We start from the raw sequence: 25,358 nt of genomic DNA, 5'->3' as shown, positions 1-25,358 counted from the left end.
CTTTCTTGTTGTCCCTCCCATTATGGCTGCAGAGCTGCGGGAGCATCAACTGACGATTCTGCCATGACAGCTAATTAGAAGAGCACAAAAAAAATGGGGACCTCGTCTTTCCCTCTGTGCCCAGCATTTACAGATGTTGAATAGGCTGGCAATACGTAGATGGTTGTCAGATTTCCTCTAGGCCGCTCGGTTGTTTTAGTGTGTTACATGTAGTGTGGAGTGATGATGGGCGTCAAGGCGGCTCTTTCAGACTGATGAGTCGATGACAAGCTTCGCACCACTGGAGTTCTGACACACAGATGGTGCAGCCTGTAGATCGTTATAGTCACAATGCCGGTGTGGGCTATTGTTAAGGGTTTGGGGCTACATTAAACAGACTAATAAACCTCCCAGTGGCCTCAGAGACAGGACTGTTTTTTTTTTAATTGGTTAGATAGTGGGTTTGTAGATTAGTGATCAAAGGAACAGCGTGCAACTTTGGTGAAGACTGAGATCCATAACAGTGTTAAGTTTGATGTTTGTGTACTTCATACTCAGAGGTGGACGAAGCACACAAACCATGTACTTTAGTAAGAGTAGAGCTGCACAAGGTAAAATATTCCTCCAGTAAAAGTGTCCCTTTAAACCTTCACTTGAGTAAAAGTGCAAACGTATTTGCCCTCAAATAAACTTTAAATCATTATAACTATTGATATGATCCTATTATCATTTTTATCACAAGACTCTTTGCTTAATCAACGCAGTTCATGTGAAAAGACTCTAATGTTACTCTGAGCACAACAATCTATTATTAGAATGATATTGATGAGTCAAACACTGATTGATATCTATTACAATTATCATAAACCCAAAACCTTCTTTTCAACTACTTCAATAAAATATCGTATGTGGGTGGGTGTGGTGGCGAGTTCAAATCAGAAGTTTCTTGCCTCATTTATTCCTTTCAAAATGTTCTGCTTGCTGTTGAACTGACACTGAAATACATGTTGATGATAAGTAGATACACTAAGCAGCAATCAAAACTAGTTCAAAGCAGAGCTCGCTCTACCCTGATTGGTGGATTGTTGTGTGCTTGACCTATTAAGTTTTTATTCACTCATTAATAAAAAGAAATAACTGCTTTCCCAAAATGTAGTTGAGTAAAAAAAGAATAATATTTGACTCTGAAATGTGGTGAAGTAAAATTCTCCCCAAATGAAAACACTTCAGTAAAGTACAGATACTTAAAAGATCTACTTCAGTATAGTAAGAATTACATTTATTTTGTTAGCGTCCACCACTGTGCATACTGATTACTCTGGTTCCAAAGCTCCAACCAAGAATCCTTCCATTTCACTGGTCCAAACGTGAGCTGGTCCATTTTAGGGCTGAAACGATTCGTCAAAGATCTCGATTAATCGAAAAAAAGCATCTACGCAAATTATTTGCCTCAATGCTCAGTTTAGTCCATTTCATTACACACGGAGGACTGTGTTTCCCCCATACCTTTATTACTGATGCACCACCAGCTAAACTTAGGATAATTTCAAACTAAAACATAAAGAAAACACCATCCAGTGTGTTTAACCTTTTTTAATGTGATTTTAAAATTGATTTTTATATTTTAATCATATTTGTCTTTGCATTGTAATGTAATACGGCACTAAATGGGTAGAGTTTTCACAGATATTGTTGTATTGCAATTTCAGCAATGAAATTGTTAATTTTTGTAAAACTGAAACTGATGACTTGTTCATTTTAAGAGACCCGTCTTATTTTCTCTTGTGTATTGCTCTTTAATAAAGAAAAAGTACTTTTTTTTTTTCCGATTACTCGATTAATCAATGGAATAAGTGGTTTGTTTGCAGTGAGAAAAGCGATTCTGGTCCATTTCCAAAAGTTAAAACCAGAATTAGTCCATTTGCGAGTTCCATCTAAAATTAGTCACTTTTACAACTAGTCCATTTGCAAAGTCAGAGTCAGAATTAGTCTGTTTCCCAGTTCCAAAACAGAACTAGTCCATTTCCTGAGAGCAAACCAGAATTAGTCCATATCCCAATTCCAAATCAGAACGAGTCCATTTCCAGAGTACAAATCTTCAATAGTCAGTTCCACTTTCATTCTTTTGGTGAGAAATATCTTAACACAGAAAATATGCAGAACGTAGAGCAGAAGCTCAATAAATTGCTACACAATTCTAGAAATAAAACTTTGCGATCTGAAATCCATGATTTTCTCGCTTTTACATTTTTTTATCCAGACACATCACATTTCTGCAGCCCTTCTCAGTTTCTATCCAGAAGGAATATACCATTACCCAAAATACATACCATGCCCGCTTCATTTCCTGCACATGGAAGTGTTTTGATTCAGGGACGAATTGCTGCGAAGCAATCTCACCGTGAGTTCAACTGGAACTAGACTGTGACCACCACGCTCTGGTGTGTTATCCTTTTCGGTGCGGTCCTTTAAGCAGGTGAGAACACAATCATCCCCGAGCCGAGTCACACTTCGTTCCAGTTGAACTTCAAAGCAATTCGTTTGCAGTGAGAAAAGTGATTCAAATCAAAATCAAACAGAATGTGATTTAGATTTAAGCAACGATATTGTAGTAATTTCAAGATTGAACTGAGGTTTGTTTATTTGTTTATTTATTTATTTATGTATTTATTTATGTATTTATTATTTGTTACACAAAAGGGGAAGTTTACGAATTACATTTCCTTGCATTATTGTAATTGTGTAGTTTTTTTTTGTACATCTAAATTCTAAAATCTGTTATTTCACTTTTTTAAAGTATGTTTTTTTGAAGTATTTACTCAACTACATTTTAAATCATATCCGTTACTGAGTAAAAAAATTGTTTTAATTAAATAAAATAATGCAAGACAAAAATAAATCGCACCCCCGGAAACTACTGCTCTGATTGGTCGATGGGCGGGGAACAAAGGCTCTAAACTCACAAGAAAAAAGACGGAGAAGGACAAGACAGTAGGGGCGATATATACCGTGGGCAATAATATTGTAATTGTTGTTTTAATGATAAGCAATAAATTGAATAATTAAATATAACTTCTTTTTTAATAACCAATCAAAATGCTGCATGCAGTGAAAATCCCCTGAATCCTGACAAGTTCACTTTACAGTAGAGCAGTGATTTTTGTTGTATAATAAATCAAATATATAATCAAATACGGTCTGATTATCGATATCGGCAAAATCTCCGAAAATATCGCGATTTTTATTTTTCAATATCGCACACCCCTACAAGCCAGATGCCAGTGACGCAGACCCGGCTGAAAACTAAATGCCGTCGAATCAAAAATTGTTCTGAATCTGCATCATAAATAAACATAAGAAAAAAAAAATGTGTTTGTTTAAATAGTTCAGAACTTACATTAGACTCAAGTCATGGACTGTAGTTATCTTTTTTTTGTTATTCCACTTTAATTAATGAAGGTGTTTCTTCAATTAACTACACTTTCTTTGTGAACTACACTAGAATCCCCCAACACATACCCCCACAGTTAAAAAAGTCAAAACTCAAGTGAATTTCACTCCTACTTTAAAAGAGCTACTTTTTACTTTTGTTTAAGTAGAGTTTTAGACTGGTAGCTTTACTTGTACCTGACCAGTGAGGGTTTTTTCCCTCTTTTGGTTTAATTATATGCAGCAAAATAACTGCAAAATGAACGCAATAGGTGTGAACATGTCTGCAGATGGTTGTGAGATATCTCCAGTGCTCGGTTTTGCAGAGATTGCACCCTTCATATTTGTATTATTGTAGCTTTAGTGTATTCAGATACATTTTTTTATTCGTGCTCTGTCATGGGCTTTCTCATTTCTTTGAGCATGCATGCACGATGGAGGAAGGCATGAGCTGTGTTCTAGCGGTAGGAGAACTAGTTCTTCTGACACATTGAACTCACATCACTGGCTGCACCAGCATGAGCCAATAAACATGGGGCAGAGTAGACAGTGTGTGTGTGTGTGTGTGTGTGTGTGTGTGTGTGTGTGTGTCTAAGATTGCGTGTTCACGTGTATATTGAAAAAAAAAGACGTAATGACAGAGAAGGATTGTTTTGCTGAAGTCTCTACAAGTTCTTTCTCTCTCTTCAGCTCTCTTTCATTCTCTCTCTGTCTCTTTCCCTCTCTGAGGGTTCCTCATTTTATATTTTCGCTTCCTATTCATTTCACTACTTCAGGACTTTAGGGCCCTTTTCATTAAAGTTTCAAACTACAACTCTCTATGAGACAAGTTCTGATGAATTAAACAAGCCATGCTATTCTTCACACACTTTCTCGGCCTTTGACATCGACCCCCCTTTCGCGTTTTCCCTCCCTCTTTCTCACTCGTTCTCTCGCCCTCATTTCGCTCTAATTTGTTCAAGCAGAGAGGATTTGTTCGTGTATAAAACAGCAGGCGACTAGTGGAGGCTCGAAGGAGCCCAGATGTTTAAGATGGTGACTGAAAGACAATTTCGTATGCCGTTTCTTTGATTAAACTTTCGAATGACTTTCTTGTCTCGTTTGATTAAAGGCAACAACACAGCCGTAATAGACCAGACCCTCATTATGGTTTACTCTCGGAGGAAAAAAACAATCCTCAAGCATCCAAACCTCTTCGGATGTTCGACTTCTGTCCTATGTTCCGTCCTACAGTAGTCTGTAACTGCTTTGCAAATTTTTGCTATTTCTTTCGTTAACTCGTCAAGCAGTTCATTGTATGCAGTTTTAATCCCAGCCTTTTGATCGCTAGATCAAAGCTTTAAGCACCGAACATGACAGGCAATGAAAATCCAAATCAGGTGAGGATCTTTAGCTCATTTCACAAAGAACAAATTATTTTTTGGCAGAAATTGAGGGCCATTACCAGACAGGAAAGGATTCATTTTTTATTTGCTTTGAATGCAAAATAATCAGACGTTTGTGTGAATATATCGAAATTTTATATAAATCCACACAATAAAATAAAAGATGACACGAAAAGAATATTATCGCTGTAAACCAGGGGTCCCCAAAAATACTGCCCTACACCCCCACATTAGGAACGGCCTTCTGAACAATGCCAAAGACATATTTTGAAAATTTTATTTTAAATATATGTTTCAATCATACCATATCTGTATTTGCTAATAAAGGTTGGATTTCCACTGAGTTGTTAATAGAGGTCGAGACACCAATAGTTGATTCCTGGAACTATCGGCAAATTGCAAATATCCATATTGGTAGTTTTTCAGGTCCGCTGTGATTACGAGAGCAGCCACTAGAGGCATATCACTGATGCTATGTGCTGTTTGTTTTTACAATTGAGACTGTGTGCTGCACAGAGTGTATCTAGTATCCATTTTATCCATCATCTGTTGACTAATCGGTTATCTACAAGTACAATCTGACCAAGCTAAATGTAAAAATCCACTATCGGTCAAGCTCTAGTTATAAAAATTATTAACATTAATTATTTGTTAGATTCATCACCAAACATGTGCATATGCCTAAGTAACTAAATTTTTTTAATTTAAAAGCATATGATAGTAATGATAGTTATGAGAGTAATAATGCTCTTTTATTAGGCGATATATCTGTTGAAAAGTAACGCTCATTTGTCTGTATGGTGCAGAAAAAATAATAAGCTAATTTAGCATTAGGAGGCGTAATAAATATATTTAAATTCATAACAAAATCTCCACAATAAAACTGGTAGTCACTCGAGCCAACGCCATTTACTGTTTCAGACCGACCCCATTAAAGGAACATTATGTGGCAAAAAAGTTTGGGGACCCCTGCTGTAAATGATGAATGCAATATTTTTGGTCAACCCTTAATTCAAATCTTTAAGATTTCTATTACACTTTCGAGCCCTTCTCCATCACTTCCTTCCCGATTCATTTTAGTGGTATATATTGCAGGATAAAAAACATCACGCACACAGGATCAGGCTGACGAGGTGTTCGATCCTGAGGATTAAACAGAGCTCCGACAAAAGAATCAGTATCATTTCTCCTCGTTATTCGTTCTCGAGGTCCCTAAGAGTTCGGTTTAATTAAACGCGCATGTGCATCGTGGGAGAGGTTAACTAAGCGGCGTCCCTTGCTGTGCTCGCCGTCCCCCCCTCAGCCTGGGCCGTCAGTAATTACCCTACTCATTAGCACCAGGAGACATGAGGCAGGCCTGGTCACACCTCAGCCGTCACTTCCACACAGTGGACACTAAGACCCTGGGGAGCACGTGGTGAACACCTTTTCTGGAACAGGAGATGAGTAGGGTTTTATGCACGATGGGAAAAGTGTTAAAGGAGACAAAACATCATCCAGGGTTTCCTTTGTATCAGATTTGTTTTTGTTTTTTTTCAATCATGTCAACGTGCTTGCGAGTGTGTTTCTGGAGCATGCCCTGCATCTGGCTTAGGTTTTCCATGCGGGCGACAGGCTTCTGACAGGCACCCCGCCTCTCGCCTCCATCCCTCCCTGCTGATTTGATTAGGCCACTGGCTCGCTGTGTCTGTAATTGCATTTGCCTGTTGCTGTGTGTTTAAGAATAGCCTCGATCCCAGTAGCCCTCCCCTCCTGATTTCCCAGCTGCCTCAGTGAGTAGTGGGGATAACAAGTTGTCATGACAACCACACTCGGATCCAGGAGCCACTTCGTCTCTCTCTGACTTTGCACTTTTTTTCTTCTTTTTTTTTCTTTTCATAGGAGAGGGTTTCTTTTTTTCCCTCACTTTTATTGCGGTGATTATTTTTGTCAGCAGTTCAATGCGACCTACCTGTGGCTCCCGCAGTGCACACTACGACACGCAAACCGACACGTTTATTTGAAACCGAGAGCTGAGATGAACAGGTACTACACAGCCCTGTTCCAGACCGGGTCTGCGTGTGGACTTAGGATCTGTCCCCTGCCTACCCATAATCTCTCATTGTGCAGATGTTGTAGTGTTTATTCTTTATGGTATTCACCAGTTTTTAAAGTTATTTAACCTACAATATTTTTCCAAAAGTATTGGGTCACCTGCTATATGTGGTTCTTTTCCAAACTGTTACCACAAATCTGGAGGCACTCAGTTGTACAGGACGTCTTTAGATGCTGTGTAATAAAATTTTACATTCACTTGAACTTGGAAACCCAAAACCTGTTCCAGCATGGTGATGCCCCTGTGCACATAATGAGCTCCTTGAAGATCTGGTTTACATGCTTTGGAGAGAAAGATCTTGAGTGGCCTGCTTTAGAACTCTGATCTCATCCCTACTGAAGACTTTGGGATGAACTGGAAAACTGACTGCAACCCAGGTCTCCTCACCTACATCAGCACCTGACTTTTGTAACACCTTTGTGGCGGGTGTTATAAACATCCTCTGCCCTCGGTCATCAAAGGGTGTTTTTTTACCCACAGAACTTCAAATGCCCTTGTTTTTGCAATACTCAAAGTTGCACTAACCACCACACTTCATACTGTAAATCACCAACCCAATCAGTTAAGGCTGTTCAGAAGTTTTAAAGTGTGTTAAGCCCCAGTGCCAAGTGGTCTCAACTTTGTCTCAGTGGAGGATAAATGAATTGCATTATGGTTAAAAACACTAGTACATAGTTTGTCAGGTGAAATATCTATATTTATTCCTGCTCTCTTCCAGTAACACATTTGGATGTTTGCCTTGGTTCAGTTCCTTTTACAATTATGGCATGTAGCAGACGCCCTTGTTAGAGATCAACTGATGGATTTTACGAAAGCTAGGCTGGAAAGTTCATTCCGACAATCGATTAATAAACCGAACGTTTTTTTCGAAGGGATACTGGATAAAATAAATAAATAAACGCTCCATGTTAAATAACACTGAGCTTTATTACAAAAAGAAAAAATTACAAAAAACACTGAATCATGAGAATAAATATGAATATGTTAACTACGTTAAATATAATTATGTAACGTAAATTCAATGGAATAAATGTGAAGTAGCGCTCTCTGTGGAGCGTGCAAACTCACGTGTAAAAACAAGCAGTGCTCTCGTAATGACAGCAGAAGACCGGAACCCGGAAAAACTGTCGGTGTGGATTTCTAAAGGACGAAAGTTGAATCGGCAAAAAGCAATGATTCGATTAACCTCCGCTCCAGGGGCGCTGTAGCATGGCTAACTTTGTGCCCCAAATTACAACTTCCTAAGAATCTGTAAAGAAATATAATCTTACTGTGATGTGTAAATGTGACATAAAGCATTCATCTTCCTTATTTTTACTCCATTCTGATGTTCAGTGATGCACGGTTGATGGGTTCAATTCTTTATGTATTTAAAATCATTTATCATTTCGGTTGCTCGGGTTGAGTAGACAAATTTTGGCACCAATAGTCTAACACAAAAAAAAGCTTAACCCAAAGAGCTTAGAAGATATCGCATTGCAGAATAACTGTCCCAGCTCTACACTTGACACACAGAGGCAAATCATAAAGCACAAGCTGTCCACTAATCGTTAAATTACCCCGAGTAGGTGGGCCTACACCAGGGCATCGGCCCAGAAGGGGCAGCGCCGTCCCTGCCAAACTCTCACGAGCTCTTGGAAAGGCACTTGTAAATTGTACTGAGCAGACGGGTCAAGGTTTTGATTTGGTTGCGACCCGGGCCGATAAATCTGGATGATATAAGCACGGGGACGGCCGACTCGCAGCAGCACACTCCTGCTCTTCCCCTCAGCTGCAGCTTCCACAGAAGGCTACATGGAGGAACAGAGAGAGAGAGAGAGAGAGAGAGAGAGAGAGAGTGAAGGAGGCAAAAAAAAAAAAACACGGACAATCAATAAATCAATATGTTTTGCACCAGCAAGCCAGGGTGCACACACACACACACACACACACACACACACACACACACGGACATGTGAATACACACTGTGACACAGAATGGAGCTGCCTTTGCCAAAAGACATTTTATTGTTTTAGAAGGAGTGTGTTTCTTTCTTTCTTTCTCTCCTTTTTTTCACTCTTTCTATTACTGGTTTTGGATCATTAAGTCATTGATTTTTGTTTGGCTGTGTAAATGGTGGGCTAAGTCTCTGGGGAGAGAGAGAGAGAGAGAGAGAGAGAGCCAGGCAGGACTCTGCTCGTAACAGACAGTCCAATCATCTCCTGAGACACACTGCAGCTTTCTTATGTCCTAAAAAAGCCAGAGTTCAGTTTACTGTGTTCGGGAATGAAGACTTGCAAAGTCACTGCAATACTTGTAGATATTTTCCCACCCAAACTAACTATACGGTGATGCGTCCAGGGAATCAGATTTCCTCCAGGTTTTCCGGTTTCCTCCTAGCTATGATTAGCTGCCTCTAAATTGCTCTAGGTGTGAATCTGTGTGTCCCATGCAAAGTGTATTTCTGGTTAATGCACAGTGTTTTAGGGAATAGAGTTAGCATTCAGCATTAATCTCCCTGGTCTGGTCCTGGGGACTGTTTTTTTAAGGGATTTTTTTCTACAGACTGCTGCTGATTCAGTACATTATACAGAAATGACTAAGCCATGTCTCGATTTACAATGTATTCAAGTTAACGGTGGTGTCATCGGAACGCATCTCCATCGTAAGTCGGGGACTACCTGTGCAATTCATTTCTGTGTTCCAGCTAACTGACAGTTACCCAGTAGCGACGAGTCGTTCATGAACGTGACTCGGAAGAACGAGTCGTCTTGAAAAGTGATTCGTTCATTTTCTACTGGGTGCGAATAAGCAAAGCATCGCAAAATCTCTGTACAGGAAACAGAATTAAGGGGTTCAGATCTGGTGTTCATCTGGTGGGGTCCTCCGGTCCGAGTCGTTGGTCTATTTTTTGTCACGTGACTCACAAAGACGCTACACCATGCAATATATATATTTTTTGGTCCGAATCTTGACTTTATTGTTCCAATAATGATGGGAGTCACATGACAAAAGAACTAATGACACAGAAGATATGAGTGGTGAGCTACTTATTCTGTTAAATAACAGAATTTTTCTTATTGAAAAATTGAACATTTTATTTTATTTCTAAACAAAGCAACGAAATGAACTAAATGACTCAAAAAAAGATTAGTTCATTTTGACGAACGAGATTTAAAGAACCGAGTCACTGAAATGATCCGATCTTTCCATCACTCTTAATCACCCAAATAACCTGCGAGTACATGTGCGTGTTGCATCCCAGTTCTTTCCAGTCATAAAGTCTGAAATGCTCGCACTCCTCCAAACCGTTCTCTCGCTCCTGTTTAACCTCACACAGGGAACTCGCTGTTCTCGGCCAGCTCTTGATTGCATATTTACCCGACACATTTTAGTTCTAAGTCTTAGGCATTAATAATGAAAATTATTCCCTTCACCGTACGGGAGCTCTGGCCAGCCGGCTGGCTTGGCTGCCCTCCCTGAGTTCACGGAAAAAGGCTTCTGCAAAGGAGAGGAAGTAGATTAAAAGAGCGAGACAAAGCTTCAGCTCTCAGAACACCCAGCGAAGAAAAGGACACTATTTCACTCGTCTTCCAAAGGTCAAAAATATTACAGTGTTGCCTTTCAGTTTTGCGATTCTCTCTTCCCCTTTCTCTCTCTCTCTCTCTCTCTCTCTCTCTCTCTCTCTCTCTCTCTCTCTTTCTCTCTTCCACTCCCTCACGCTCGATTTCTCTCTTCTTGGGGGGACTGTGTTTTAAATTATTTAAGATTTTAATCATCTTTCAGGACCCTGCAACCTCCCTCACAGGGAGCTTTGGGTAATGCAATGTGTAGACTCTAGATGAATGGACGACTCGTCTGAAAGCACAGGGGAAGATAAGTGCACCCAAGAAACTGATTTCACTGACTCATGCTCTTTGTTATCCATTTTTCTTTGAAGGTGAACCGTTTGGTCCAAATTCTATTCTTTGCATCATGGGAGTTCGATGCAAAGAGAAAGACAAAGATAGAGAGAAAGCCGTGGGATTTTCATCCTTGTGTATTACTTTTTTTATATATATATATATATATATATATATATATATATATATATATATATATATATATATATATATATGAAATGAATTGCCAGCCATTCAAGTATATATTGGGGAAAAAACCTGTGCCTTTCGAAATCAGAGTTTAGAGTGTCAGAGGCAGACTCTGTCATGTGTAGGACACCGGTCCATACACACATTATACACACACACAGTTGTAGCCAATGTACATAGAAACTGGAAGAAACCAACACAAATTGAGTCGACGTTTACTCAGACAGTGCACGAGACAGAACCTCATTGTCTCAAGTGCTGCAAAAGAATATTTCGCGAGACGCATTTTTCACTTTTCTAACCGTTTTCCTTTAATACACATTATGAGCGCTAACCCTCTTGATAGATACACAAGAACGAAATGCACTTTAGCATCTACCAGAAGTGCACACAGTAGCGACTGTGCAGATAAATGTGCAAGTATATGTACAGCATGTCATATATACTGTGTGGATAAATTCATGGGCTCATGAAAATAGTATCCATAGAGTCCATATACAGAGTTAAGCATGTTCTCTCTGTATTCATGCAGGGCTGCATCTACACTCATCTGAATCACTTTTGCTCATCCACACCGAAATGCTTGACAACGCTTACGTTCCTGTACTGCGCAAATCGTAATCCACGTGCATAAAAACCGAAACCGACATGAACACAAGGAGAGCTTCAATATAAATCGATAAGAACCGACTAGACTGAACACAGGGTTTAGTACTCTCTAAATGTTTGCTAGTAGCCTAGATGGAAACGAGATCGAGTCGACTTTTCCTCGTAGTGCAGAATCTCATCGCATTTTGCTCCTCTGAGGTGCATCGCAACCGTTTTCCCATTTAATATTCATCATGAGCGCTACCTTCTTACAGACTACGGAGAAACACCTGAGGCAGTAGCTCACAGAAAATAGCGTTTCTGAGGAGGAAGTCCAAAAAAGCTATATTAATCAGAATTATGGAGCATTATGACGCGAAGAACTGTCGCTGTGAACTTTACACTAAACACTATTGTTTACCATAATTTGACATATATGGGCAAAAATAAAGAGATTTTTATTAATTCAGCCACAGGGGTGTTAATAACCTCAGGAACTGATGTAGGTGAGGAGGTTTGGAGGCCTGGGGTGCAGTCAGAGTTCCAATTCATCCCAAAGATTTTCAATAGCGTTGAGGTCAGGGCTCTATAGCAGGCCACTCAAGATCTTCTACAGCAACTCAAGTAAACAAGGAGCTGGAACAGGCTTGAAAAAGAACTACATATAGCTGGAAAGGTAGGGTGTCCAAATCATTTTGTCCATGTCGTGTATATTATATATGTAGTGTAAAGGACCTCATAAGTCCCTGTAAGGTGTAACTATGGAAACTGATACACACTGTAGATTCTTTTCATTATTTGATTCATAGAAAGTATAATTAATGCATTATATCTAGACAAGTATTCTACAGTCCTCAACGTTAATCAGAACGAACGATGCTACTGCACTGTATTTCCCCCGAAAAACCAAACGACAGCTGGTTTGTCTCCAAATCGTAAATTAAAGTCAAACACCGCAAACCGCAACCCAGTTTTTTTTTTTTTTAAACTGCTGCAGACATATTGCTCCAAAAACGCTAGTAATCTCTTCAGAGCAGAATCTAGTCACAGATACCTTGTAAAGATGCCCTGAGAGCAGTCAGTGTCTAGCATGAGCAGCTGCTGTCACGTTCACACAATAACACACCTGTGAGAAGCCCTTGAATCTCACTCGTTTTTATACGACAAACAAGAAGGTTTTTTTTTTTCCGTGGATGCATTCATTCCAACAATAACCTTCACGCCAAATTTTGCAGATTATTTAATAATTAGAACTGCAGACACATGCACACACTTGCTATATGTATGGAATGAGTCAAAGTTGTATTATTTTGGTACAGCAGATGTTTTAGACATCTTTTTTTTTGCTCTAAAGAAATTGGGACCAATCAATCCCCAATTATCCTGCAGATACTTTTAACCAACCCCACTGCTTCCACAGTTTGATTGCACTTGTCAGGAAAGCAATCAAAATTTAATTTTTTTCTCCCCCCTCAACCTACCGAAATAAATTTCTGGTTATAAGACTGACGAGAGCAGAGCAGCACACCAACAAAAACAAGATGCATGACATTTAATAAATAAATATATATATAACAGGTCAATCAATAGGGGTTTTTCTCTGACCGATGGCCAATATATTATGCCGATTTTTTTGCCCGATGTTTTTTTTTTGTCCAATTTTTTTTTTCTCTTTCATCTCATCAAATCCAACAGTGAAGTAATAAGACGTGATACAGAAATACAAGCCTCTTCAATCAGTGCACTTGTTAGCAGGTTTTGGTCCCCGTGTCTACCTGTGGCCTATACAGTTCCAAAAAATGTTGATGTATGTTATTCTCACTCTCTCTCCAAAAGCAGCGTCATATTTAAACAATGAAATATATATGGCTGCCAGGCGGTTTTTGAGCGTCGGTTAGCTCTTGTCAGATAGAGTCATCTGTTTTTTGGTCAATTCTGCAGGTTAAATTGGTGGCGGAGATCATTTGTCTTTGCAACTACGCAGACGTGACAGAAAAAAGCTACAGGAATCAGATAGCAATGATCGGTGTAATGATCAGGTGTAAACGTTGCTTGCTTTATATATATATATATATATATATATATATATATATATATATATATATATATATATATATAAATAAATAATTCACAGTTGTTGCTTTACTGGTTTCTCTGTTCAGATGCCGAATACAGACTACTGCCACCTGCTGGCATGGAAGAGTTATATGGACAAAGGTTTTTGGACATACGATTCCGCGATTTTGTTACCTTCACTGTTCCACTAGATTTTGGAGTGTGCTTGTGGAGAGTTGGGCTCATTCACCTACAACGGGCTTAGTAAAGTCAGGCTCTGATGTAGGTGAGTTGAGGAGGTCTGGGGTGCAGTCAGGGATCCAAATGTGTTGAGGTCATTAGCAGGCCAATCAAGATCTTCCGTTTCATCTTCATGTAGCCAGCTTTGCGCACAGGGGCATCATCATGCTGGAACAGGTTTGGCTCTCTTCAAGTTCAAGTGATGAAAGATGCAACGCTCAGAAATCCTGCACAATTATGTTTCCAACTTTGTGGTAAAAGTTTGAGAAGGAACCACACATGTCTGGAAAAGTCTCAACACTTTTGTCTATGTAGTGTGACCAGATGTTTTTAGCGATTCATCGTATCACTGAAGCAAATTCGAGACATAATCATAAAGCAGCTTATTTATCTATTCCTTTACAAATACATTCGGTAGAACATCTGCATGGATTTGCTGTCCGTCAGCGGAGTTTTCACTTGTCACACATGCTTTATTATTCTGATGGATTAGACAAGAACTCCAAGATAAAGACTGAGATGAAGTCCCTTCAGTATCCAGCTTCAATAATGAGGTTATTGAATTGCTTCAGCTCACGAAACCTTTAAACTGATATTTTCCTTTTGAAGGGAGGACGCATCTGTATCAAACAAAAGCCTGCCTTTTTATTTTGGCAATGCAAACGCACACACTCGCGGCTGACAGCTTCAGCACTACCGATAAAACAGAACAATTTATTGTTATGACAACAAAAGCGAAAGCACTAAAATATATAGTATGAGAAGTAATAGGAGAGCGTATTATTAACATTTTATTTGAGTTCTTTTCAGTGTATTTCATGGCGACATTTTTTTAGGAACAGATCGTTCGATCGATTGGTTCTTATTTGAAACAAATGTAGCACAAAGGCATTGTTTTTACAGACTACACTCAACTCAGATGTGGTAGGAATTCATTCATTCATTAATTCATTAGTTTTGATGCACCTGATTGTTTATTTATGCATAACCTTCAGTGTCACTTTGTTTCAATACAAAATCTACAAAATAAAAATCAACTAAATCTTATTGATATATACTTTTTTATTATTTCAAAGATAGAAGCAGAAAAAATGGGCAAGCGTGAGGATTTGAGCGAGTTTGACGGCTGGACGACTGGGTCAGAGCATCAAAACTGCAGCTCTTGTGTGATGTTCCCGGTCTGCAGTAGTCAGTATCCATGTGGAGATCCAGCGACAGGACCCAGGTTCACTGATGCTGTAGGTTTAGGGTTATATATTAGGCATGTGGTCATAAAGTTATGCCTGGTCAGTGTATATTTTGTTAAAGGCTTCATTGTCATGGCTTAAATTAATGCCAGCTATCTGCTAAATAAAGTGTACAGTATCTTTTTTTTTTTTTTTTTTTTTTACATCCTGCACGAGGCCGCACATCAAATCGAAACTGATAGCGCGACCAGGATCATAGATCATTGCGTCTGCTTATCATTCGGTCGCGGTCTCCAAAATTGCTCTGTCACCGAGATTGCCATTTTACTAATTATACATATAAGTCACGGTGTCCTCTGAAAACTGTCATTGTGGCTAAAAGCGCATTTTGTCTTCCTGAATGATGCAGCGATTCCGAAAAATCCTCATCAATCAACTTTTTGACGTGGACTAATCGCTGCAGCACAAACAGTATTTTTTTTCTCATAAGGCAGCAATTTCTTGAAATGTCCGCCGTAATCGGCGAGTGATCGGTAGCCATCAGACGAGGGAGAAGAACGATAGGCAGGTAGGCGTCGGAAACCGTTAGCGACGTAACGTGTTTAGCGAGTGGACAACGACGCGAGCTGAGAGATCGATTCTTGCGAGCATGCACTGTCTGTGTTCGCGCAACCCACTCACCAAATTAGCTTCGATTCTCCACTGTTCAGGTTCAATAGGAGCAGAAGGAAGCTCTTAGTGGTATCAGCTGTTTTTTTTTCCCTTCTATTATTATTATTCTCAATGGCTCTGCTGTCTGCATGTGTGTTTGTTCTATATTTAATCAGCCAGGCTGCTGATGGCTGATGATCGGATGAGGGAGAAAAGCCGTGAGGAAGGATGATGGTGTGCGTATAGGCTCATTTTAAAAATGCTAGTATTGCTTCTGCATCGTAATCAATGAGGTTAGTTCATGTCGTAATCCTTAGCTGGCAGTGGTTTGCTTTTTGATGGTCTGTGATGACAGACGTCACAAAAAAATCGTTCACGCTGTCATAAGTTGACATATGCAGAAAGTCTCAGGATGAATCCAAAGACACCCTAGAGCAAGGTTCTGAGGCAGTGTAAGACAAGCTTCTTTAAAAGAAAGAAAAAAGAAAGAAAGAAAAAACTACACGGCGTACTCAAACGGCCATTTTGTAAATAACTACTACTAATAATAGTTAATTAGCAAATTTCTCATAGACATTTCTTTAAAATAATACAGTATGAAGAATAAGGTCAGAGGTCATATCTCTGGGAGTCAATCTGGCATAGTAAACAATATTACATGGGGATTATACATATAGAAATAGGAGTTTTACATTAACAATGAACATGACAATGAGACAAAGCAAAAGTAGGTGGAAGCTGGTAAACTAAACATAGGGTTAACTGAGACAAGGTGCACATGTAAGGTAATAGGGCAGGGACAGGATAGGGTGAAGACAGGACAAAAAAAGCTACTTGATTGAAAAAGCAGTGATGTCCATAAGAGCGTTTTTGTTCAAAGATATTGACACTGGTTTTCCAAGTGTCATCGAAGAAGCTTATTCTCACTGTGAGGACACGGTAATGTTTATCTTGATTCTCGCCATCATTTGCAAATGATCCGTTGGTAGTCTTAGACGCCACATCAAAGGTCACTTAGAGGATTAGAAAGCATGGCATTTGGGATGGCTTTTAAGATCATAACAGATTTTAAAGAAACCAGGTTTATCTGACCAGCTAACCCCTGCCAAAACACATTTCCAGAGAGTCAAACTGGGAGAACATTTTGCCAACTGATACTGTAGGTACTGGTGGAAAGGAAACAATTGGCAAAGATGGTCTACCGGACTGATCTGGCAGCTGCTAGATTTGCGGATTTTCTGGCTGGTCAGAAAAATAACAATTAAGAAGGATCCAGTTCACTGACACTAAACACATGCCCAGATAGTCAAACTGGTACATCATTTTGCCAGCAAACTGTTGACAGAGATGGTCTACCAGTTTGACCAGACTTTTTTGGAGCAGTCAGAATTGACGGAATTGACAAAATCAGTCTCTGTTCTGGCAGCTGCAAGCCATTCAGAGTAAGGATCTCTGATCTAAAAATTGTTTGGTGGCAGTCAGAATTGCTAGTCAGCAAAGATTATGAAGAATCCTGCTTAGTCAGACAACCAGCACCTGCCTAAACAAATGGCCACATAGTCAAACTGGTTGACGATTTTGACAGTTGACTGGTGCTGGTAGAAAGGAAAAGTTTGCTTACCAGTTTAAAGAACTTGGCGTTTTCTAAAACCTGAAGTCCAGGAAGAGGAAAGAAAGAGGATTTTTTTGGGGGATTCAAATTTGCTGGTCATCGAAATAACAATTAAGAAGGATCCAGCTTAGACTGACAAGCTAGCACCTGCCTAAACACATGCCCAGATAGTCAACTGGTACACCATTTTGCCAGGAAATAGTTGGCAGAGATGGTCTACCAGTTTGACCAATTCAGCCTGTGATTTGGCAGCTGGTCTGCAGACAGACCAGCTGGAGCAGCCAGAATTGACTGTCAGCAAAGAAACTTTAGTGTTGAAGGAACTTAGGTTTTAATTTCTTGGCATCTGGATCATGTTTTAGGCCTTTCAGAGTGAACTTGATTATGCCGAACGGCCTAGACTAGAACTTGAATTTGTATAACCAGCATAATAAAAGAATGAAAAGTGACAAGTCTCAATGGAGGACAAATGAATTGCATTGTGGTTAAAAACATTATTGCATAGTTTGTCAGGTGAAATGTCAATATTTCAGTAACACATTTGCATGTTTGGTTTGGTTTAGTTCCTTTTACATTTGCGGCATTTGGCAGAGCGATTCAAACAGATTCAAACAGAGGTCTAGAGGCCGCTGTCGTGATGGCAGTGGACCGAAAGCCGGAAAAACTATCGGTATAGATTTTTGCCTATAGCCGATAGTAAAAATTGTGTACTCATGCGCTGATCTTTCCCTCGACCTCTCACTCATTCACCTCTAGCACAAGGTCACGTTCATGCACCCGAATCGAAAGCAGATCGCTGTTTTAGCTCCGATTGCCCCCTCCAGCCGTGCAGGAAAGATAGGGCAACAAATGAAAGCACCACTGTAAAACTCATAAATAATCTTCCACCAATTACACAAGTGCACTTAGAGCCGTTTTTGTGCCAGGGTATTGTGGAGAAGATCAAAAAAGGCATTGGGGAAAGGAGAGTGGAATGAAAGGAGAGAGAGAGAGAGAGAGAGAGAGAGAGAGACTCTACTGTTTGATAAGTTTGGGGCTTGTTTTTCATTTTTTATTCATTAGATAAGTAAAAGCAAATACAGTGAAGGCAGGTCTGTGGTGCAGCGTGATTTATGCCTACTTCTGGGTAAGAATGTAGGATTTATGACCAAGCAAGAGCACTGCAAAATAAGCTGACAAACCCGAAAGAAAGAGAGTGAAAGAATAAAGCTGAAAGGCGGGAGGGAAAGAACTATATAACCAAATTGGGAATGCCTACATGGAGAAATGGAAGAAAGGGTATGAACAAATTGGGGTGGCTTTCATAAAAAGAAGAAAGAAAGCAATAGATGGAAAGACTGGAAGAAGGAAGAATTTAAGTAAATCGGGGTTGCTTTTATGAGGAAAGGTGGCAAAGGAAGAAAATGAAGGAAGAAAGGGAGGGAGGAAAGAAGGAACATTGGTTATATCCTTCCTAAGGATATAAGGAAGGAAGGAAGGAATGAATGAAGGAAGGAAGGAAAGAAGTATATAACTTTCCTTTAACCTATTATTAGGAAGGATAAAAGAAAGAAAAGAAAGAAAGACAGAAAGAAAGGCATGAGCAATAAATGTGTGTATGTAGGAAGGAAACACGGAAGGAAATTCTTTCACATAGTGGCTAATTGGAAGGAAGGAAGGATATACCCAAAGTGAGGTTTTTCCATGGCAAGGGAGACAGACAGACAGACAGACAGACAGACAGACAGACAGACAGACAGACAGACAGACAGACAGACAGACAGACAGACAGACAGACAGACAGACAGACAGATAGATAGATAGATAGATAGATAGATAGATAGATAGATAGATAGATAGATAGATAACCAAGAAGGCAGGAGGAATACATTTATGTACGTAGAGTAGGAAGTAAAGACGAAAGGAAGTTCTTTCACATATTGGCTTCTTCCTTATAAGGAAGAAGTGAAGGAAGGAAAATCTAATCAAAATGCAGGTTTCTTTTATAGGAAAGATTAAAGAAAGTACCCAAAGTGAAGGGAAGGGAAGGGAAGGAAGGAAGGAAAGAAAGAAAGAAAGAAAGAAAGAAAGAAAGAAAGAAAGAAAGAAAGAAAGAAAGAAAGAAAGGAGGAAAGGAGGAAAGACAGAAGGAAGTTAATTCACAGAGAATAAAGAAATGAATGTAGGATAGAAGCAAGGAAGGAAAAGAAAGTATTGTAGATGGAGTAAAAAATAAATAAAAAAATAAAAAAAATCCATTATTCCTTCCACCTCGCTTCAGTCATCTCCCTCACTCCTTTATTTTATTTTCTCTTGTCAGATCAATGTTGTCTTCTTACTGCTCTTGTTCTAATCACCAGAGGCAGCTTATTGAAGCTGTTTATTGCTTTCATATGTGTAATCCTATTGCGATTGACAGATGATGCGTAACCTGATTTCATAATAGATTAGTTCAGGATTAATAAATTAATCTCACACACTGATACACCATACGGTATAGTTTTATTCTCCACGTACGCTTTTATGCAGAATTATATATTTTTTTTGCGCCTAATGTTAAAAGTAATTACGCACCCTCGGCGAGATGGTATCGATCAGGCTTGTGATCCATAACTTGGCAGGATATGACTAAATTAAGAGTCGCGTTCTTGCATTTCCTCTCCGAGCGTTGCGGTTAAATCGGCAGCCCGACGCAGGCAGAGAGTCGTGACCAAAAACTCATCCGCCAGTCAGTAAAGCAGTGTATCAGCAATGCTGAATCCTCTATAGCCACGATGTTCGTCATACCATCCGAGCCGAATAATGAGGCGGTGTTTTAGAGTGCAGCTGTTACCCTGAGGCCTCTATGCAAAGCAAGGCCACGTTCTCTCAAAAAGCCCCGCGAGAAGTTTCTCTCATTTGCCTTTACTCTAGTGAAGTTGTCTCATTTTGGTCCGACACAATTTACGGGGCCTGGTTCCAAACGTGTGCTATATTTCACACTTCTCAGCCTTTAATTGAACCCTTTGGACGCTGTCGAGGTGCAGGATGGTTTCGCTGGTGGGTGAAGATCGGCAGGCTTTACAGCGGGCTGATGTAGGAGACATGGGGATTGTAAGAGTTTCTGCATGTCATTTCCGAAAGGGTTACGACGAGCCACAGGCTTTTGAGAGTTTAAAGATTTATCTTAGGATACACTCGTGTATAAAAAAAAAGGGGGGATAGGGAGTAGAAATGAGCACGAGTTACGAGCAGTTTCGAAACGCAGCTAAATCCAAATTACAGCTGACACCCGTGTGCACTGGATGAGACGCAGCAGAAATAAAAAAAATGTTAAAAAGGGGGGGAAACAACTTATTTGGATTTTTTTAAGAAGAACTTGCTGTTGTATTTTGAAGCAAATGATCACTTTGTCTCTCAATTCAGCCAATAGCTTGTGTATTCTGTGCTCATAGTGAATTTTATAGAAGTGTGTGTGTGTGAGAACAGGAGCCAGACAAGCAAATTCATAATTTATTTTATTTTTTTATTTAGTATTTTTTTTGTCCTGACTCACAATGTACTCTGTCTCCAAAAGAAAAGAGAGAGAGAGAGAGAGAGAGAGAGAGAGAGAGAGAGAGAGAAAAAATCTCCCAAATCGGATAAAAAATGTGTAGCAGATATTTAATAAATCAGACTTTTGCTGAAAAACATCTGCACTCGCTAATGAAGTTATTTTAGTGAATAAATAGGAAGAAATGAAGGGTGTGTAAATCAGCTGCTAAGATGACATGCCCATCTTGATACGCGATTAACGATTAAAAAAAAAGGCGTGGATTCGGTATAATCGGATTTATAACTTAGTAAATTTAGCAGAATTTAGTAAAACGTTGTGTGAGGCCACGCCCCCTTTTCTAGCATTGAGAATGCATGTATGACTACGTATGTAGAGGTGTTGAAAATGTAACATTTTCATTTATTTGATTTCTGATCAAAGGAATGAAGTGAACTAAATGACTCAAAACAATTCATTCATTCAAAATCATTTCGATGAACGAGATTCAAAGAACCGAGTCAGTAAAATGATCCGATCTTCCCATCACTTGTGCATTCGTCTGTGTTTCATCCACACGTGTTTGTTGTCAGGTAGTTGATTTCATTCATTTTATTACATTTTGAGTATTTAAAATGAGCTTGAAACAAAAATGCAGGAAGGATGAAACCAAACAAGGATCTTAGGTATCATGAGGAAGAACCCTTAAGACTCAAAAACACTTCTGAGTTTGTTTGCTATAAATTAGAATCTGTCGCACCAAACCGTAGTTATTAGCTTTTCATCGATGGAGACTTAAGTGTGTGAGGAGTGTGGCTGTAAACTACGAGGTGGTATCACAAAGTTTGGAGACTCGCTCTGTTTACACAAAAGTTCTAAGTTTCCACTCTTATCACCTTCAAAGTAGTCCCCTAGCACAGCAATGCAGCGCTCCCAGCGTTCCTGCCACTGCTGGAATATGTTCTTGGAAGACTTCTTTTCAAAGCGTGTCAAACACCTTCTGTAATTTGTGCCGGATCTCCGCAATAGTGTCAAAACAGCGACCTTTGAGCCGGATCTTTATCTTCGCGAAGTCTAGAGGATCCAAATCCGGTGAGTAGAGTGGGTGCGTAATTGAGATCATGCGTATCGATTATCCGACGATCATCATGCACAAGTTGCTGAATGGTTTTGACATTTACGGGTTAGGGGGGGTTCGAGCTTGTCAAAGTTCTTCCTCTCATCCTCTTCCAGCGATGTTTTTCCGCTCTTGAAGCGGCGTGCATCATCAAATGACTCGCAATTGGTCTCGGGATCTTCAGGTTTGAGTCTGGATTCAGGTTTGAAATCAAGTTCACATTTCTTTTGTTTCTTCGTTTTGTATATTTGCACTTTCTCAATTCTATTACTGGACAAACTGTTCTAAGCAACTGTAGTCCTAAAGCTGAAAAGCCACAATGTAGCTCCCAATCACAGTGTTCATAAACCTTTAACTAGAACCATATCAAGTAAATGTCAAGTCACATATCAATAATCCGCATCACTAGTAATCAGTACGTGTAGATTTACAGAACCGAATCGGCCTCGCTGACAGTACGGAGTTCCTCTTGCTTAACGGAAAATTCCTGTTGAAACCTGGACAGAAAAGGTGAAACCGTGAAGCCGAGATTCAGCAGCCGAGGAGGGAAAGAGAGAGAGAGAGAGAGAGAAGACAAGTTGCATGTTGCTCAGACAGCTGATGTATCCGCGGCTATAAAAACAGAAAAGAGAAAGTAGAACCCGTGTTCCTGTGCACTGCATGCCCGTTTCCATAATCCATAAAGCTCAACCGAGTCTCACAGAGATCCTTACGGCAAGGCAAGGCCTCCCTGGGGGTGGACAGAATGGAGTAATACCTTGTGTGTGTGTGTGCGTGTGTGCGCGCACACTGCTTTCACTATTGTGCGTTATTGTGATATTTCTGTGTTACTTGAGGAAATCCTGATGACCGTGTGTGTGCCTGTGTGTGCAAATTCGAGTTTATACCCGAGTATTTGTATGTAATCCTTTGTCTCCACTCATGTTTCCTGATGTTTCTTTGTGTAAAATCGAGGCACAGAAAGGATTTTTTTGGCTCCCACAACACAGTAAAATAGAAGAGTCGCCTGTTGTGGCCTGACTTGCTCAATGCTGCCATCTTGCTGCAAATGCCGGAATAAAGCAGTTACACCAGATTACCTCACGAGCATCGTCTCCCATATAAGCGAAAAGCGAGGTTAAAGCAATGCTGGGGCAAGAGTGTGGAGTGTAAAACATTAAACATGGTATTTCCATTTCATGAATTCTCACATGGCTATTCAGTATCCAAAGGTTTACACTCAAACAAAGCAAATGGCCTCCTGTTATATCGACTCGCCAGCTGACTAACTGGTTACTAGTCAGTTTTGTTACAAATAAACAGGAGTGGGGTCAGCAATAAAATGTTTATTTATTACCAATAATAGAAGTTACCAAGCTACATTTTAGTAAATCAGCTTGCTTTGGGGATAATTGGAGTGAGAGGGTTTGGGTGGGATATTTGGGAGATTGGGGTGGAAATCTGAGTGAAGTTGGGGTAAATTGATGTGTTTTTGGGGAGATGGGGTGGTTTTAGGGAAGATGGGGTGGGTTTTTGGCAGATAAGGAGGGTTGTGGAGATTGGGGTGGGTTTTGGTGGAGATTGGGGAGGGTTTGGTGGATCTTAGGGCGGTTTTACTGGAGATCATGGGTGTTTTGGTGGCGATCAGGGTGGATTTGGTGGAGGTTTCAGTCAAGGTCAGGGTGGTTTTGAGGAAGATGGTGGTGGTTTTGTTGAACATTTGTGTAGTTTTTGGGGAGATCAAGAAGGTTTTGGGAGATATGGTGTTTTTTTGGGGGGGAGGAGTAGATTTGTGAGGGATGTGGATGGTTTTGGAGGAGAAAACAGTAGATTTGTGGGGGATGTGGGTGGTTGTAGGCTTGGGGTAGATGGGGTGGGTTTCGGGGGACGTTGTGGGCGGGCTGTCAGCTGAATTGTTATGTGTGACCTTGGTCTGCTCCCAAATTTTAGTCCCGATCAACCATTCTTTATCCTGTCTCAATCTCTTTCCCTCTTTTCATCTCTCACCCCTCCCCTTCTTTTTCTCTTGTGCTATCAGCAGGCACGGAAAAAAATAAATAATGCATCAAAATGCATTAAATTTGTTCGCCAGGCTTTAAGGGCAAAAATAAAGGGAGCTGAAGGAGGAGAAAGAATAAACAGTCTGTGTGTATCTGTGTCTCTGTGTGCAATTAAAGTGTAAAGAGCATTACGGCGAAAGGCATTGAAACATTATTGAAACCTTCTGACCAATCAGAATCGAGAATCCTACAACAGTAGAGAAATTAAGGTAGCTAATTCGGGAAAGTTGGATACGTTTAGTGACATTGGTACATTACATCACGTGTTCTTCATCCACATGGTTTGATTCGTGTAGCTTTTGAATGTGATTTTGATTCGGAAAAAAAATTTACACGAAGACCGAAGCTAAAAAATCCTAGAAATGCAAAAAAAACGATTAAAAAAAACATGCTCTAAAACGAGAAAAATAAATAGATGTCATTCATATATCGAGAAAAATATTAGAAATCCACATGTATATTGTTGCAATTAAATATTTTTTAAATTATTTCTTAAGGACATAACATTATTTTGATTCGCTAATTGAAGTCGCTGTTTAGTAGATCATGATTTTGCTTGAACGACTTCCTGACACAATATATTATTATATTTATGATTACCAATCAAGTGATTAATTAGTTAGAAACAAGTTGTTATAAATGGAGGTGCCATCAGGTTTCTTCTTATGAACGACGTGTTTGTCATCGAGTCGGTGTTTCTGATGTAAAGTAGACCTTCGTTACCGAACACCAGGTAACTAAATTAGGACAGAGTCACGAGGCTTTTGCAAACTGTTCAACATTAAACTGTCGGTTACTTTAAAACTGACCTTCATGCGGCAGATCGCAGGGAAATGTACGTATATTTGATCGGTTGTTGCATATAGATCAGATTGATTGCGTGACTCAGGCAGAGAAAAGCTGTTGCTATTAAACATTGTTTACTGAATCAGCGAAGTCGGTGTGACGGTGAAGGAACGTTTGTGAAGAAATTTCATGCTCCCTTCTAAAAGTCTTTTTGAGTATTTTTTAAATACAAAAATACAGTGATTTATTTTGATCCCTGGTGTGGCTGCTGTATTTTGTGTTTTTTTTTGTTTTTAAATAAATTTTGATGTTTCTTTGCTCAACCCTGACTGCCAGGGTTCATCCGACAAGCCCCCCTCCCCCATCTCCGCCCCTCCCCTCTGGCAGCGTGGCGATTGGCATTATTAAAAATTGATTGGTGCCGACCGCTCAGCGGTGTGCATGTATTATTGAGGTGGAGTTGGTCGGGAACCTGCCACGAGTGACGGAAGAAAAATGAAACGCTTTTAAATGGCGCGAGGCTTTCACATGGCGCTGCTTTCAGTCTGGAAATTAAACCTAGCAAACACACACACACACACACACAAACCAAGCTGTCCGTTGACACTCACTCACACATGCCTATGTGTATGCA

The 25,358-nt window shown here is 39.8% G+C and overlaps 1 protein-coding gene across 11 annotated transcripts in view; it reads left to right on the top strand.

Annotated features, from left to right (window-relative positions):
- Nucleotides 1-25,358, top strand: part of celf4 (CUGBP, Elav-like family member 4) — a 91,816-nt gene that overhangs the window by 44,790 nt on the left and 21,668 nt on the right. The gene's annotated exons all lie outside the window — the stretch shown is intronic.

The sequence above is a fragment of the Silurus meridionalis genome, chromosome 15 (genome assembly GCF_014805685.1).
Source record: "Silurus meridionalis isolate SWU-2019-XX chromosome 15, ASM1480568v1, whole genome shotgun sequence".
Classification (NCBI taxonomy): Eukaryota; Metazoa; Chordata; class Actinopteri; order Siluriformes; family Siluridae; genus Silurus; species Silurus meridionalis.
The sequence above is the reverse complement of the archived record's forward strand: the minus strand, read 5'-3'. Positions and strand labels throughout refer to the sequence as shown.